The 15,819-nt window shown below is 47.1% G+C and overlaps 1 protein-coding gene across 12 annotated transcripts in view; it reads right to left on the minus strand.

Annotated features, from left to right (window-relative positions):
• The window catches only part of PC (pyruvate carboxylase), a 259,664-nt gene extending 245,601 nt beyond the window's left edge, over positions 1–14,063 (minus strand). Inside the window, exons 1-3 of one of the 12 annotated variants that reach the window (XM_083478195.1) lie at positions 13,640–13,715; positions 8,908–9,003; positions 4,449–4,548 (exon numbers count right to left, since the gene is read on the minus strand). The gene's annotated coding sequence lies outside the window, so the exon portion shown is untranslated. Of the gene's footprint in view, positions 1–4,448; positions 4,549–4,836; positions 5,075–6,415; positions 6,945–8,907; positions 9,004–9,330; positions 9,448–10,467; positions 10,515–10,656; positions 10,676–13,626; positions 13,769–13,927 lie in introns of those variants that run through there. The other 11 variants (XM_083478197.1, XM_083478194.1, XM_083478192.1 and 8 more) reach the window with 11 other exon arrangements.
• Positions 14,064–15,819: the final 1,756 nt, after the last annotated feature.

The raw sequence follows: 15,819 nt of genomic DNA on the forward strand, positions 1-15,819 counted from the left end.
GGAGCTGTAGTTTGCTCAGGGTGCTGAGAGTTGCTAGGAGACTCATATTCCTCCTCCCGGAGCTACAATTCCCAAAGTGGTTTAGCAATCTATCCCTCTTCCCAGGGAACTATGGGAACTGTAGCTCTGTGAAGGGAATGATGGTGGCATGATATTGTTTTCAGTGTGTGGTGTGAACATGGCCTAGTGTTCTTGAGAACGCCAGTAAGATGAAGCAGAATTTCATGGGAAACTGGGCTCAGAGAATAGCAATACTTTGATGGGAAATGAAACACACATGCATAAAAGCAGGCATAGGCAAATTGGGCCTTCCAGATGTTTTGGGACTACAACTCCCATCACCCCTAGCTAACAGGACCAGTGGTCAGGAATTATGGGAATGGTAGTCTCAAAACATCTGGAGGACCGAGTTTGCCTACGCCTGCATAAAAGCCATGAATATTTAGAATGTTGGGCTAGGACCTGGGAGAATCACCGCCCAGCCATGAAGCTCACTGGGTGACCTTGGGCCAGTCACTGCCTCTCAGCCTAACCTACCTCAAAGGGTTGTTGCTGTGGGGATTAAATGAGGAGGAAGAGAACCATGTAAGCCATTTTGAGCTTCAAGGAGGAAAAGGTAGGATATAAATGCAATGAATGAACGAATGAATCTGCTGCCTTATAAGAATTTGCATTCTGGATATTTTGCCTCAGATCAATCTAAGACAAAAGGAATACATACTTATATTAGAAATGGAAGTTTGGCACTGAAACAATAGGCAAAAGACCAGCAGGGGAGAGAAATCATGCTGCTGTGATCAACAGGAAGACGAGGTTAGCTGCTGCAAATATTTATGCTCCTAACATCACTCAAATACTGTTTCATTTCTATAAAATATATCTATTACACCCATATGAACCAAATCTTAAAGCTTAAAGAAAAGTGCTAAGGGAGAAACTATTCCAGCTGGGAGAGTTAAAATGGTGTTATAAATGTGTTTGACACATTATCTATATTTTTAGAACCCACCCCAGTTGTGATTATGATTTGTTTTAAACTGTTTTTTAATGCTTTATTTTATATTGCTGTAAACCACCCTGGGACATTTTGGTGAAAGGTGGGCAATAAATCTAATAATAATACAATGGGGAACCTGATAGATCAAACAGGAAGCAAACCCCAACCAAGTCAGTGACTTTTACCATGAAGAGAGAAAACAAGCAACACAGATTCTATTCCTGGTTAATGTCTGAACCCTACAGAAAAAGAATGTACCTTTTCTCAATGTTCATCAATCTCATCCAAGAATTAATTGTTTTCCGGCTTAGTAAACAGAACAAGAGACTAAAGAACATTCGACCTATTTGATGCAGAGCATAATCCAATTTTTAACAGTTTCGATACAGTGCTTAAGTATTTTATTGTTAAAGAATAATATGCCTATGTACAATTCTTCAAGAGCGTTGGGATAAATATGTGCGGGTATTGGGGGTCTTACAGTCCACAACTTATTCAAAGGGCCTGCAATATTCTATACAGTGGTACCTCGGGTTAAGTACTTAATTTGTTCCAGAGTTCCGTACTTAACCTGAAACTGTTCTTAACCTGAAGCACCACTTTAGCTAATGGGGCCTCCTGCTGATGCGCGACCAGAGCATGATTTCTGTTCTCATCCTGAAGCAAAGTTCTTAACCTAAAGCACTATTTCTGGGTTAGCGGGGTCTGTAACCTGAAGCGTATGTAACTTGAAGCGTATGTAACCCGAGGTACCACTGTATTTCCCCACCAGGTACCCTCTACTTTGCACTAAAACTCCCTTCCGTCCCAGTCAGTGTGGTCTTATGATGATGGGGTTTATGGGACCACAGCTGTGATGGCTGGGGCTGATGGGAGTTAAGAGTCCAAAACATCTTGAAGGCCTCAGGTGGGCGAAGGCTATTCTCGAAGTGTGAATTACTTGATTGTTTGGAGACTCAGGCTAGTATTGTTCCTAAACCATGGTAAGCACAAACTAGAGCGATGTCCGATATCAACCCCTTTGTGGTTTTCACGAACATGCAGATTAACCGTGGTTTTCAGCTGCACTCACAGTTGCTGAGAGGCAACTAGGGCAGGCAAATGGCCACACGTCTCCTGCCACACTCACATTTTGTTCCTAGGTCTTGCAAGATGAGAGACTTTTGTTCTGCAGGCTACAGAACAGCTTTTCCGGGGGTGGGTGGAGATTTTCCAAGCATTACAAGAGCTCCCCTGCTGGCTTATCAAAAGAGGCCTCTTATCTTATTCAAACCTGGACATGGGCAGCCTCCATCTGATATCTGAGGTTCAGCTTTGTAGTCCACAGGGGAATGATGATGGCGGAGCCGGAGGAGCAAGACACGCAGCGGGGCACGAGGGAGGGGGGGGTTTCAATGCTCAGGTGCCTGAAAGACTAATTGGCTTTGGAAGCAGCTGAAAACAGCCTTTCTTAGCAAAAGCACATCGTGGCTGAAACAGCACCCAGCAGAGAGGAAGGGGCAGAAAGAAGCACTTTTGGGTCGGCTCAGATCTGTGTCTAGCACTCTGACCTGGCCAACAAATGCACTACCAAGAAGAGGTAGGAGTATCATATCACAGAATTGTGGAGTTGAAAGGGACCACAAGGGTCATCTAGTCCAACCCCCTGCAATGCAGGAATCTTTTCCCTAACATGGGGTTCAAACCCACAACCCTGAGATTAAGTGCCTCGTGATATACCATTTTTGGATTACAGAACAGGGGTTGGATTACAGAACATTTTTAGTGCTTCCCTAGGTAAATAAAATAATAATAAAAAATCACTGTATGCAGCAAGAGACCACAACAGGAAGCAGGCTGGCTTAGAAGCCTGGGAGGATGTGTGGAGTCAAATGCGGCTGAGATCTCAAAAGCCAGCAGGGGGGAGGTCCAAATAAGATTTACACTAGCTGGAGGTAGGGCTGAGGTGCTCTTGTCCCTCTTGTGATCAGACAAAGTGGAGCTGTTGTTAAGTCGCCTTGGGTTGCCCTAGGCAAGATCAAGCGATTTAACTGATTAAATAAATAAATAAATAAATAAAACGTATTACATAAAATAGAAGATATGCAAACTAGCGGATCATTATTCCAGTAGCTGAGTCACGCTACTCTCAGCTTGGATTAAAACCCTGAAAGATTAAAAACGTCTTGAAGCACTAAGTAGAAGCGGCTCAGTTTATAATTATTTAACAGAGGAAGCCACTTTCTGGTGCTGCTTCCCCTGTGTGGCAGCAATGGCTCTCCAGGAGCCTTTTTAGTCTTACCTGGAGATGTCACTGGGGACTGAGCCTGGGACCCTCCAAGGGGGCGAGGCCAAGTGCAGCAGATGAAAGTGCATGCTTGCTTGCCTGGGATGGGCCTGGCACCAATGTCGGTATGTTCCCCGCTCTTCAAAAGGGGAACTCAGGGAGCATGCTGAAGTCTATCGATGTACCTTAGAGCTCTATATTAATCCGCTAAGCGCACACCTGTAACCTGGTCTACGTTTAGCCTACGTACTGAATTTTGATAATAACTGAGCTGAGATTCTGAGTACTATCTCCAAAAGCAGCAGCCAGGGCACACACATTCCTCACTCCCAACTTTTAACGGGGGGGGGGGCTACTTCTTCACCTCCACCCACTCCAAAGATAGAGAATAACTGAATATTGGCATTTACATAAGAACATCAGAACAGCCTGCTGAGTCAGGCCAATGGCCCACCCAGCCCAGCATTCTCTTCTCATAGTGGCCATCCAGACGCCCGTGGAAAGCCGAAAGCAGGACCCAAGCCCAAGAGCCCTCTCCCCTCCTGTGCTTTCCAGCAACTGGCATACAGAAGCTTTTCTGCCTCAAGACTGTAGAGGCAGAGCATAGTTGTTTGGGCTATCGATAGCCCCATCCTCCATGAATTCATTGAATCCTCTTCTAAAGCTGGAGGCCATCCTTGCCTCCTGCAGAAGCGAGTTCCACAGTTTAATGGTGTCCGTTCTTACCCAGTTCATGACCATTTGGAGTAAGCCTGAGGCTAGTCGGCCCACATGTCCCGGACCCTAAGGAAGTTAGATTAGCTTCAACCAGAGCCAGGGCCTTTTGGGGGAACGCTCTGCCTCATGAGACCAGGGCCCTGCAGGGTCTTATTTCTTTCCGCAGGGCCTATAAGACAGAGTTGTTCCGCCTGGCCTTTGGCTTGGAGCCAATTGATTTCCCTCCCCCTCTTTCTTTTTTCTTTTCCTTTCTCCTCCTGCAATGAGGCTACATTTTAATGTTTCAATATTTTAATGTTGTATTTTAATTTTGTTTTTAAGTTGTGTTCATTCAACTTGTTTTTATTAGTACTTGTTAGCCGCCCTGAGCCCAGCCTTGGCTGGGGAGGGCGGGGTATAAATAAAAATTTATTATTATTATTATTATTATCAGTTCATCAGAGACTTTTAGCTGAACAGGAAACATACCTTCAAGGCCACTGTCCTCCTCTAGAGCATTTGGTCCAATCCTGGCCACCCTTCACACGCCCAGCTTGATGTCCTGGGTTCAAAAGAGCAGAACTGTGGCCTGTGGGAATGAGGAGGAATGAAATAAGTTACGGGTCAGCCAAAGCACATCCTCACGCCATGCTTCTGAATCATTTACCACAAGATCTGCCTACTTTACTTTATTGTCACTAGTACAACTTGTATACAGTGAGATTACACGTATAATGAGATACATGTGCTACCCCAGGTGTTTTGAGGTACATCAGCCTCAGCCAGTGTGGGGTGTCACCCAAACTGTGGCAACACACAAACAGCAACGGATAATTATACCTCCAGGCCTCCCCTCAGGCCTGCTCCATGCCCCCACCTTGAGTGCTTTTGCCTGGCTAGAATGTGTCATCTGAGTGGGATTGGATTTCTTGCTTGCCTTGCTTGGAGGATGGAGAGAGATCAGGGCAGGGGAGGAGTGTGTGGAAAACTCTGACTTTCACATGACCGAAATGCAGCCTGACACAAAGGCCTTATCTGCGCTATGCGTTTAAAGCAGCGTCACTCCACTTTAAACCATCATGGCTTCCACTCCGCAAAGCATCCTGGGAACTATTTGTTACAGGTGCTGAGCGTTCTGAGGGAAAGCCTATTTATTCCCCTCCCAGAGCTACAATTTCCAGAGTGGTGCAGCAGCCAATCCCTTCCCACAGGGAACTCTGGGACACGAATAGGGGAGTCTCCTATCAACTCTTAGCACCCTTAAGAAGCTACAGTACCCGTCATCCATTTTGCGGAGCCATGACTGTTTAAAACAGTGTGATGGCACTTGAAATGAATAGCACAGGGAAGGGGTGAAGTTAAGAAACACATCCACTACTCCACCCATTTTCATCTTAGGCCTCACAGCTGGCATGTGGCCCTTGCTCCGCAGCCTGTTTTACACGGAAATGTTTTCATTCTTGCTCGCCTGTGCGAGCAATTCAAAGGTGAAACGCCATGTCTGTGACCTGTTTTAACATTTTCCTGCCTACAGGGCAGATCTACCAAGATCCCATTCAAGAACAGGGGCTGCTTTTGTAACGATTCAGAGACTGAAATGGTCTCTGTGCACCAAAGAAGACAGTGGACACAGAAGATCTGACTTTGCTCAATATATCGAGCCAGATTAGGTTGGCACACACCCGAGAAGGCCTGTCACTGCCCGTGACAAGAAGATCCCCGAGTCTAAAGCAACTGTGACAAGATGACAAGCAGGATTAATCTTCGCATCAGCTCAAGTCTCTTGTGGGAACCAGGTTTCTAGCCCCGGAAAAGTTTAAAAAGTCAGGAAGCTGATTGGCTGAACAGAGTTTTCAGTGGCTGAGGATTGGTGCAGTGCTTCGCTTTGCTACTACTACTAGCCTTTACTGACATGTTAAAACAGTAAAATCATACAAAGGCATCCAAATACATTGATAATCCTTAGCATATTGTATCTTCCCATGACTAGCTGATATCTGCAAAAGAGAACTTTGGAAGATGCCCCAAAAGGACATGCAATTGGGCACAACCATTGTAAGAATACCACTTTTGATACTATTTTTTCTTAACACATAAGCAGGACTATTACTTGTGCATTTCATTATGAGCGGTTAGCATATTGGACCAGAAGAAGAGCCACTGGGCTGAACTGTGTTTGGTTTTAGGCAAACAGCAGTCACAAGAACACTAGTTTGTGGATTAGGCACTCACGTGGCCAGATTATGGTATTTATTATTATATTACAGCATTCATATTCATTCCTTTATTCTATGTCATTTAAACATTTTTTTTATCCACTGTGGTATTAAAAGTTTGTTCACTCATCTCTTTGGAAAATTTCAGCGGCAGTACGTTTCAATTTCCATCCTTACCCAACTTCTTGTTCTTGTCACAGAACACATTATGCAAAATCCCTAATGGCAGAGTATACAAACCAAAAAGGAATTATGCAGATACATTTTGCATATTTCATGCAGGTCACAGAGTACAGGTTTTCCAGACGTGGAGACAAATTAGCATTCAGGACACACAGTCCTACCCAAAGCCTGGCTGCTGTGATTTTGACAAGTTGGGCAGCATCTAACTACAGACACATCTGGAACAGCGAGGTGTAAGCAGGGCTTATCCAAGGAAGGCTGGCTGAGCCGTGGCCAAAGCTCACTCACGAGACCAGCTCAGCCACCTCACTTTGTAGTAAAGGTTGTTTTCTGAGCCATTCAGAACAGAGTACAAGTTCTTTGGAACATCAGCTCCCAGATCTGTCTCCAGGGATGTCACAGTGGTAGTGTAGTCCAGTGTAGAGCCAGGGTGGTTATCGAGTGTTGGAGCCAGGAGAGACCAGGGTTCAATTCCCCACTCGGCTATGAAGCTTATTGGGAGACCTTGGGACAGTCACTGATTCTTAACCTCCCTCACAGGGTTGTTGAGAGGATAAAATGGGGAGGGAGAACCATGTATGCCACCTTGAGCTCAGTGGAGAAAAAGGCGGGATATAAATGTGATCAATCAATCAATGGCACCACACTGCTCTAGGTCAGCCTTCCTAGTGGCCTTGTAGTTTTGGACTAGAGCTCCCATTAGTCTTAGACAGCATGGCCATTTGTGTCCACGACTTTCGCCATCAATTGTAGTCCCGCTTAGGATTACAACTCCCATCAGCCACAGCCATGCCGGCTAGGGCTGACCGAGGTTTCTGCCTAAAACATCTGCAGGGCACTAAGTTGCTCTCTTAATGCTAGTAGACTGGTTTTTTCCGGCAAGGTGGAATCCTCTCCCCTTTCCCTTTTGTTGAGGCCCCTGCCTCCAATCTTACACAACTCACACTGTTCTCTTATCGTAGGAAGAAAGGCAAAGGTCCCTTTCCACTTTAACCTCACTAAACCTTTCCACACTTCCCTTTGTTTTTTCAACTCTTGGAACATTCAGCTTACCACTGCAGAGCAAAGTCAATGATGAGAACAAAAAGAAAGCCTGCTGGATCAGGCCAGTGGCCCATGGAGTCCAGCATCCTGTTCTCCCAGTGGCCCAACCAGATGCCCCAATGGGAAGCTCAAAAGCAGGACCCGATCACCAGAGCAACACTCTCCCCTCCTGAGGTTTCCAGCAACTGAGATTCAGAAGGGCAGAATGAAGGAGGGCAGAGCATAGCCATCCTGGCTAGTAGCCATTGATAGACCTCTCCTCCATGAATTGGTCTAATCCTCTTTTAGAGGCATCCAAGTTGATGGCCAACATTGCCTCCTGCAGGAGAAAGTTCCATAATTTAACTAAGCGCTCCTCAAACTATGTGAACTTGCTTCCCCTCAAAGAGGATATTCTAGACCTGGAAAAAAATGCAGAAAAGGGAAACCAGGATGAGGAGGACTTCCTGCTCTGTTTGGAAGCTCCCTAGAGCATCTGGCCAGCTGCTGGGACAGGGTGCTGAACAACGGTGGGCTTCTGGAAAGGCCCCAGTACGGCCTTCCTTATAACCGAAGCCACCAGGCCGCCTGAATCAGAGCCCTACACCCTCACTTTTTTATTCTTCACATTAATGCAGAGTTCAGACTGAGTAATCTCCACATCTCCTTTCCCAACAAATTTTTGGCTGGTTCAACTGCAGCCCTGAACTCTGCCTGCAATGATGGTGCTTCTGCCAATGCTGGTTCCCTGCAGAGCTGCCCGCCCCCTCCGCAACACTTTCCCCAAAGCATGCTTTTGCCGCATGAAAAGAAAATCCAGTTTAGCAAGCATCACGTGCTCCCTTTCAGAGCAGCCAGGCCCCAATAGGAAGGGCTCCGGTCCCTGGCAAAGAGTCAGACAGCAGGACCCAGGAGACAGCTCCTTCCCCCTCTCTGGAAAAATTACACAAATGTCAATTGAAAGCGAGTTTTTCAAAGGAGGAGTGTGTGTGTGTGTGTGTGTGTGTGTGTGTGTGTTTGCACAATCATTCTCCTGTAATAATCAAGCATGGAGCTAAGCTGGGGGAGAGCGGGGTGGAATCCAAGCTCTCTTGCATCTGCGGAGGCAGAAAAACACATATAAGCCCAGCAGGGCCACTCTGACTAAAGTTTTTCAATCCAAGACTGGTTGCTGAGTGTCATGGGGGTAGAATGGGAAAACCCCTATTAATATTTATTTCTAAAGAACCATTGGCATCCAAGACACAAGCAGAAGACAGAGGGGGGCTTTGGCATCATCATCATCATAATTTTATTATTTGTATGCCGCCCAACTGACTGGGTTGCCCCAGCTACTCTGGGCAGCTCCCAACAAAATATTTGAAAACACAATAAAACATCAACCATTAAAAGCTTCTCTGAACAGGGCTGCCTTCAGAGGTCTTCTAAAAGTCAAATAGTTGTTTATCTGTTTGACATCTGATGGGAGGGCATTTCACAGGGTGGGTGCCACCACTGAGAAGACCCACTGAAATACAATAACTTACAATCGTAGAGGAGGAAGGAAGAGAGGGAAGTGGTCCCACAGGCACACAACCAGGCAACTCAAGAATGCAGGCGAAAAGCCAAAGTTTGCAGAAAATCTGGTTTTTAAGAGGGAGGAGGAGAGAGAAAAGTGTCATCACGTGAGTGTTCTGGCAGACAGCACTAGGCCTAGAATCCTTACTTAAGAATGACCCTGCTGGATGAGACCAAAGGTTCATGTAGCTGAGCTTTCTCTCTCAAAACAAACACCAGCCGGTTGCCCCAGGCAACTCACGACTGCAGCACAAATCCAGCGGCTGCCCACTAGCCCGAAGTGGGCACTGAGGGACATTTGGATAAATGCAACTATACCACAAGGCTACAGCATATGCCCCCTGCCAAAACAAGTAATCTGCATTTAACCTAGTCCAAGAGATATTCTCTACCCGCTTCCAGGTTTTCAGAGCAAAACATCTCCCGTGCCAGATGCAGCCAGGTGACGTCTCTCCTCGGCTGGCTCTTGGGCAAAGGCCCTTTACTTCTCCCCACGTTCACTCATGCAAACAACAAGATTAGCAGCCAAGAATACACAGAAAATGAACCACTGTGGGCAGGGACAGAGAGAAAAGAGCTGAGATTAAATCAGTGACTGAGTTATGTCACGGCCAGCAGGCAAGAACTTTTTCTGTTGCCTTTCAGTCAGACACTAGGAAAGCACTGGCAGGTAAAATATGATCTCTTTGTCAGTTGCTGCAAGTTATTGGGACACTTTTGTTACACCTGGAGAAAAACATTTGGCGGTTGGAGTGTTGCCATCAAAGAAGGGAAGAGGAATGTGGAAGAACTAGTGGGGTTCCTGGGGGTGAATCGTCTTAAAGAAGCACAGCGCCAGCATCCCACAGAATTGAAGAGTTGGAAGGGACTGCGAGGGTCATCTAGTCCAACCCCCTGCAATGCAGGAATCTTTTGCCCCATGTGGGACTCAAACCCACAATCCTGAAATTAAGAGTCTCATGCTCTACCAACTAAGCTGTCCCAGCTTGAATTACTGCATTTCTGGGATTTACTGAAGAAGGGAAGAAGAGTCCTACCAGAGCAAGCCAATGTCCCATCTAGTCCAGCATCCTGTTCTCACAAGACCCTGGTCATGCAAAGGCTTAGGAATGACTACGCTAGAATGATTATTAATAATCACATCTGCATCAGAATACTGTATTATACAAACAGCTTGCTTGTTCTCACTGTAGCCAACCAGGTACCCCAATGGGAAATGCAAAAGCAGGACCCAAGCACAAGAGCAATTCTCCCTTCCTGTGACTTCCAGCAACTGGTATTCGGGAGCATTGCTGCCTCTGACTGTTGAGGCAGAGCAGTGCCATCGTGGCTAGCAGCCATTGATAGCCTTCTCCTCCATGAATTTGCCCATTCCTCTTTTAAAGGCATCCAACTTGGCAGCTATCCCTGCCTCCCGCGGAAGCAAGTTGCATGGTTTAAGTGCACGCTATGCTGACAAGTGGCCACCCCTCTAAGACCCAGCATGGTGGTGGCCTCCTGTGGCTTCAGACCAAACCCTGTCTCATTACCTCCGCTGGTTTCACCTCCTTCATCAGACAATTCCTGTGTGTTTCCTGGTCTACCTGGACCACTGCAAACAGGAACAGAGTAAGTTGCCTTATACCAAGTTAGACCATCAGCCCATCTGGCTCAATACTGCCTACACCGACTGGCAGCGGCTCTCCAGGATTTCAGGGACGTAACTCCCCCAGCCCTACCTGGAGACACCAGGGATTGTACCTGGGACCTTGTGCGTGCAAAGCAGATACACCTTTCACTGAGCCACAGCATTCTCCAGAGGAAAAAAGGTAAAAACAGAGGTTCTCATTCAGAACGCACATCATAGGTCACACGTTCCTATGTCTTTGTTTTCCTGGAGGCACCGTTTTCTCACAAGCTTTGGCTTGCAAGCCAGGATGGGAAGGAACATCTTTCCAAAAGAAGTATTGCCGTCAGGCTCCTTTTCATGCACAGACTTGAGAAAAGCATGGCTGTGCCAAGCAGTTGGCTGGGAAATGTTAGTTCCGCTACACTTGGACAACGTGTTCCTGCTGGAAAGGGGGCTCGAAGGATGTCCCCCGCTAGGACACCTCCCTGCCAGGGTGGAAGGGGCAAAAGGGAGGGGGGTGTCTGGACAAAATTTTGGCCAAAGATGCAGGCAAATCAGTAAGAATAACCTCACCCTGAGACCACCCAGTTCTTATGAAACAGGGAAAACAGGGAGCACTGAAATCTGAACAGAATCATGTGGCAGCCATGTTGAACTTGATAGTGGCATTGCTTTTTATCAATGTTTCATCTCACTTGTCCATTTGTCCCTCAAGGTAGTGCACAACAAAATTATAAAAATTAAAATACCAGAAACTTTGCCCTCTGTCTCTCCAAGCTCTTCCTTTCCTGCTGTTTGCAGGAAAAAGCTGGGCTAGGTTTTTCCTCCTCCCTCCCAATCCCTTTTCCTTTTGTGTCATGTCTAGCAGAGCACTTCCAAACATTCTGTTTACTGAGCATTCTTACTGATAATCTGCAGGGAGATTAGATTATGCTGGGTATCATTCTGATTAATTTGTGGGGAGGTTAGATAGTGCTGCATCAAAGCAAGTGTTACTCACCCACTTTGCAATGATTTCCACCCCCCACCCCCCCGCTTCATCAGTTATTGCAAGACGTCTGATCTTTTGTGGAAACAGCTTTGTCAAACAAAGCTCAATCCACTACAACTGCAGAACCTGAGTGTGCCAGTGTGTAACTGAAACCCACCTAAAAATAGTGACAATGGAAGCCCCCTTAGATAGCTTCAGGGCAGAGACTGTCCTCTCATTGTAAGCCACTCTGGGAGCCTTATTTGGCTGTTGAGTAGGATAAAAATGCCAAAAAGAACAAGAATAATGGGAAAAAATAGCTTCAAGGATTGTTGTTTTAAGTGCACAAATTTAAAACACAAAAATGTTCAGCCTTCAGGCATACACGCAGGCTAGTCTTCAACAGGCCTGCCTGCACCAACTGCAAACCACAGGTGCACACATTCTCCTTCTATCTACAGTTCATGGGCTCACCAATCACTTAACATCCTCACTGCCTTTGCAGGCCCAATGGGACCAAGCCCCTCCTTGTCCGCCAACATATGACAGCCCTCTCCCCACTTGGGAATCCCTGCAAATGGAATTCAGATGCACACTGTCTCCGGCACTGGAAGCAAAACATAGGCATAGTGGCTAGTAGCAAGTGGCTGCCCTAACCTCCATGAATTTGTCTAAAGATTTTTTTAAAAATTTGGTTGCTGGTTACTCAATTGCTCTGGAAACAAAACCAACTCTACAATAAGGGGACCTGGGAGTTTCTGTGTGCAAAGCATTTGCTCTCCCACTGAGCAAAGGACCCTCAAAATGTGCAGGTGGGCAGAAAAGATCGAGAGAAAGAAAATCAGCATTAGGGTTAGAGAAAAGCTTCTATCTAAAAAAACAGGAGAGCCTCTGCCAGTCAGTGTGGAGTAGACCAGCCTTTCTCAACCTTAGGTTCCCAGATGTTGGACTACAACTCTCACCATCCCTCACCACTAGTCCTGATAGCTAGGGATGATGGGAGTTGTAGTCCAACAACTTCTGAGGACCTATGGTTGAGAAAGGCTGGTCAACTGAGATCAATGGTAAGATGATAGTTTTATTGTAATATATATTACATGACTATATATTTGCTAGGACAAATGTTAGGTTATGTTGATGCTTGTGTTTTCTACAATTTTTCCTATGTCTCCATTTAGGAATCTAAAATAAATTACATTAAACTTTATTAGTGGAGGGCTACTCAGGCTATGCCCCCCCCCTTTTTCAGTGTTTTTATCTGCCTGAAAAGTGCACTTGAACTGTGATTGTGTCTCTTGCTTGCCTGAAGTGAAGATGGAGAGGTAAGCGTCTGTAAAACCTGAGGAGAGATCCACACCTACTGCTCCACTCACTTTTGCCCTGGCCCGTCACCACTGGTATGAGGGCGCCAGAAGGCTGCGCCTCACAGAATGCAACCCTGGGACAGAATAAAGGTTTCCCACTGTCTGAGCCAGATGGACCAATGGTCGGAGCCAGAATTTCCTTTGCCTTTGAATACCAGTGGCTGGAGAACAGAAATGGAGGAGAGGTTGTTGTCCATGTGCACTGCTCAGAGGGGCTTCTCACAGGGGCGTGGGGTGGAGATCATGGGGCTGGCCGCAGTTCTAGATAGGCCTCTGGTCTCATCCTGCCGCAGCCAAGCTCTCCTGATGTCCTTATAACAGGTCAGTGGGAAACAGAAGCAAGTTATGTCTTGGTTTTGTGGGAGAAATCAATTAATCACTCAATTAGGAAGGAAGAACAGGAAGGGAAGAAGGCTGGTGGGGGAGGGTTCACGTCGGGTGGGAAGGAAAGAGGGCATCAAGCCTGGGGACTGAGAGGCAGGTTCCCGAGCGGGGGAATTAAACGCCCAACTTGGGTCAAAAAGGACCCTCCATGGGAAGAAACGAAAGGGAGGAGGAGGAAGAAAAACTGAGCAAAACAAGGAGAAAGACCCTATGAAGGAATGCTGCGGTGGGGGAGGGGAGGGCCCAATGCGGTGGAAGGGAGAGCGCCAGTGACATCACGGGAGTCGGCCGTGACGTCAGGGAGACGCGGCTGTCACGTGCCTCCCAGCCAGCCTCCGCCGTTGCCTTCATCGCCGCCTACCGTCAGTACTCACCGCCACCCGCTCTGCTCGCCGCCGCCGCGCTGCCTTCCCCGCTCGCTGCTTCTCGCCTCCTTGCCAGGCGCCTCCTGGCTCCGCTTCCTCACCGGGCCAGCCGCAACCCCGCCCATCTCGCTTGCGATTGGCCGCCTAGGTAGCTCTCTGGCCTCCCATTGGCTGCCGCCGGAGACGCCTCTGTGGCCCTCCCCGCGGCGGCCCCGCCCACTGTTTGACCCCCGCCTCCCTCCTGTCACTCACGCGCAGTTTCAAGCCTGGCGCCTTCGCGCCGCGTGCCACGCCTACCCGGCCTCTGCGCGCCTCCTCATTGGCTGTCGTCCAGTCCGCCTCCTCGCGTTGCTGCTACTGGCTCTACGCCACGCCAGTCTCCTTCGCAAAGCGTCCCTCCGAGCGTACTGCCCGCCCCGTTGATCCAAGACTTTCCATTGGTTGCGTCTCCGCCCTCTCGCCGCCACCTGGAGGCTCCTTCTCCTCCTATTGCTGGAATGCACGCGCAGATTGACGAAAGAGGATGAGCCTGAGCTGTGGTCGCTGATTGGCTGCCAGAGCTGAGGGAGGCGGAGCATAGTCCTCCCAAGGGGTTATAGCGAATAGTGTATGCGCGTGACACTAGACGTGGCAGGTGCTGCACGTGGAATGCTCGAGGTTTTATTTATTTCATGAAATGAGATATACGTACTGCGGCTTGTTAAAAAAAAAGTATTTTACAAAAAGAACGATTAAATTTTCAGCAAAAACATTTAAAATACTGATTTAAAACCTAAAAAAAAAAATAGCAATAAACTGACATCTCAACGTAATGTAATAGCTATTAATAACCCTAATCATTGTTATTCATTTTCAATGCTGCTATTACATTTTTTTACATTAAGAATTAGAGGAAGCTAAGCAAAAAGCTGAAATGGGGGGGGGGGTCTGGGCTTGTTTTTAACTCTGGGAGCACCATTTGTTTTGTGAATTATCCCCATCCCTACCCCTGCAACTCTTGCTAGGGCCAAGTAGGGCAAAAGCCTCCTTCATTTATTTTAATATGTGGGTAGGGTGTGATAGGTTTGTATACCTAGAAGGGAGAAGATCTGAAATGTTACTTCAAGGGAGCTGGAAAACAGGAAACTGATGTAGAACACAGTCAGACACTGTCGCAGTGGCAGAAGGCAGCCAGCAGAAGGTCAGAAAGCTTTGTGGTTAACATTTTTCTCCCTCTCTCTTGACACCAGAATTCTAGGACTGAGCTGGTCACAATGTCCACACACACTTCCTGCATCGCCTCTCTCATCAGCTCCTTGTGACTTTGACTCAAGTCAAGCGGGAACGTTTCCTTCCTCTGTCCCTCCCTCCTGGCTCAAAGTGTTGCTACCCCATCCAGCTGATGCGTTGTGGACAGGAAAAGAAGCAGAACTGGCTGCTGTGTCCACCTTGGGCCATTCTTCCTGGCCTTCTTACTGGTTAAGGAGAAGCTATTTGAGGGCACAAAGCCCTAGTTTCTTTGCTCAGAGGCCATTCTTCTCCATGGGAAGATGTGTGTGTGAGGGGAGTGTCTTTTGATCCTGTAGGTAACAGAGGGACATTTTATTAAGACATGCTTGATTCACCACACTAAAGAGTTTGATATTTTACCAGGAGCGCCTGGTCAGAGAGCTGCATTATTATTTTTTAAAAAAATAAATATTAAATGTAAAATAAAAAGTACAAACAACAAAGACAACTTAGGAACATAAGAGCTCTGCTGGATTAGGCCAAGGGCCCATCTAGTCTGACATCTTGTTCTCACAGTGGTAACAAGAGACCTATGGAAAACCAGCAAGCAGGCAGCAAGTGCAAGAAAACTCCACTCTGGTTTCCAGAGACATTCTTGCCTTGGGCATGGAGTGAGAACATAGCCCATGTGGCTAGTAGTCATCGATGGCCTTTATCTCTTTTAAAGCCATCCATGGTGGCCATCCTTGCCTCCTGTGGCAGTGAGTTCCATAGTTAAACTATGTGCTACCCTTTTCTCTGCCCTGAATCTTCCAACATTCTTCTCCATTGGATGTCCACAGGTTCTAGTGATAGGAGGGAGGGAGAAAGATGAAATTTTGCTGATCCACTTTCTCCATACCAGACCTAATTTCATGAGCCAGCATGTCACCTCTTTGCTCTTTGCCCTGTGGTGTGTATCATCACAGGCCATGCTGACC

Source organism: Podarcis liolepis (assembly GCF_965112155.1).
Source record: "Podarcis liolepis genome assembly, chromosome: 15".
NCBI lineage: Eukaryota > Metazoa > Chordata > Lepidosauria > Squamata > Lacertidae > Podarcis > Podarcis liolepis.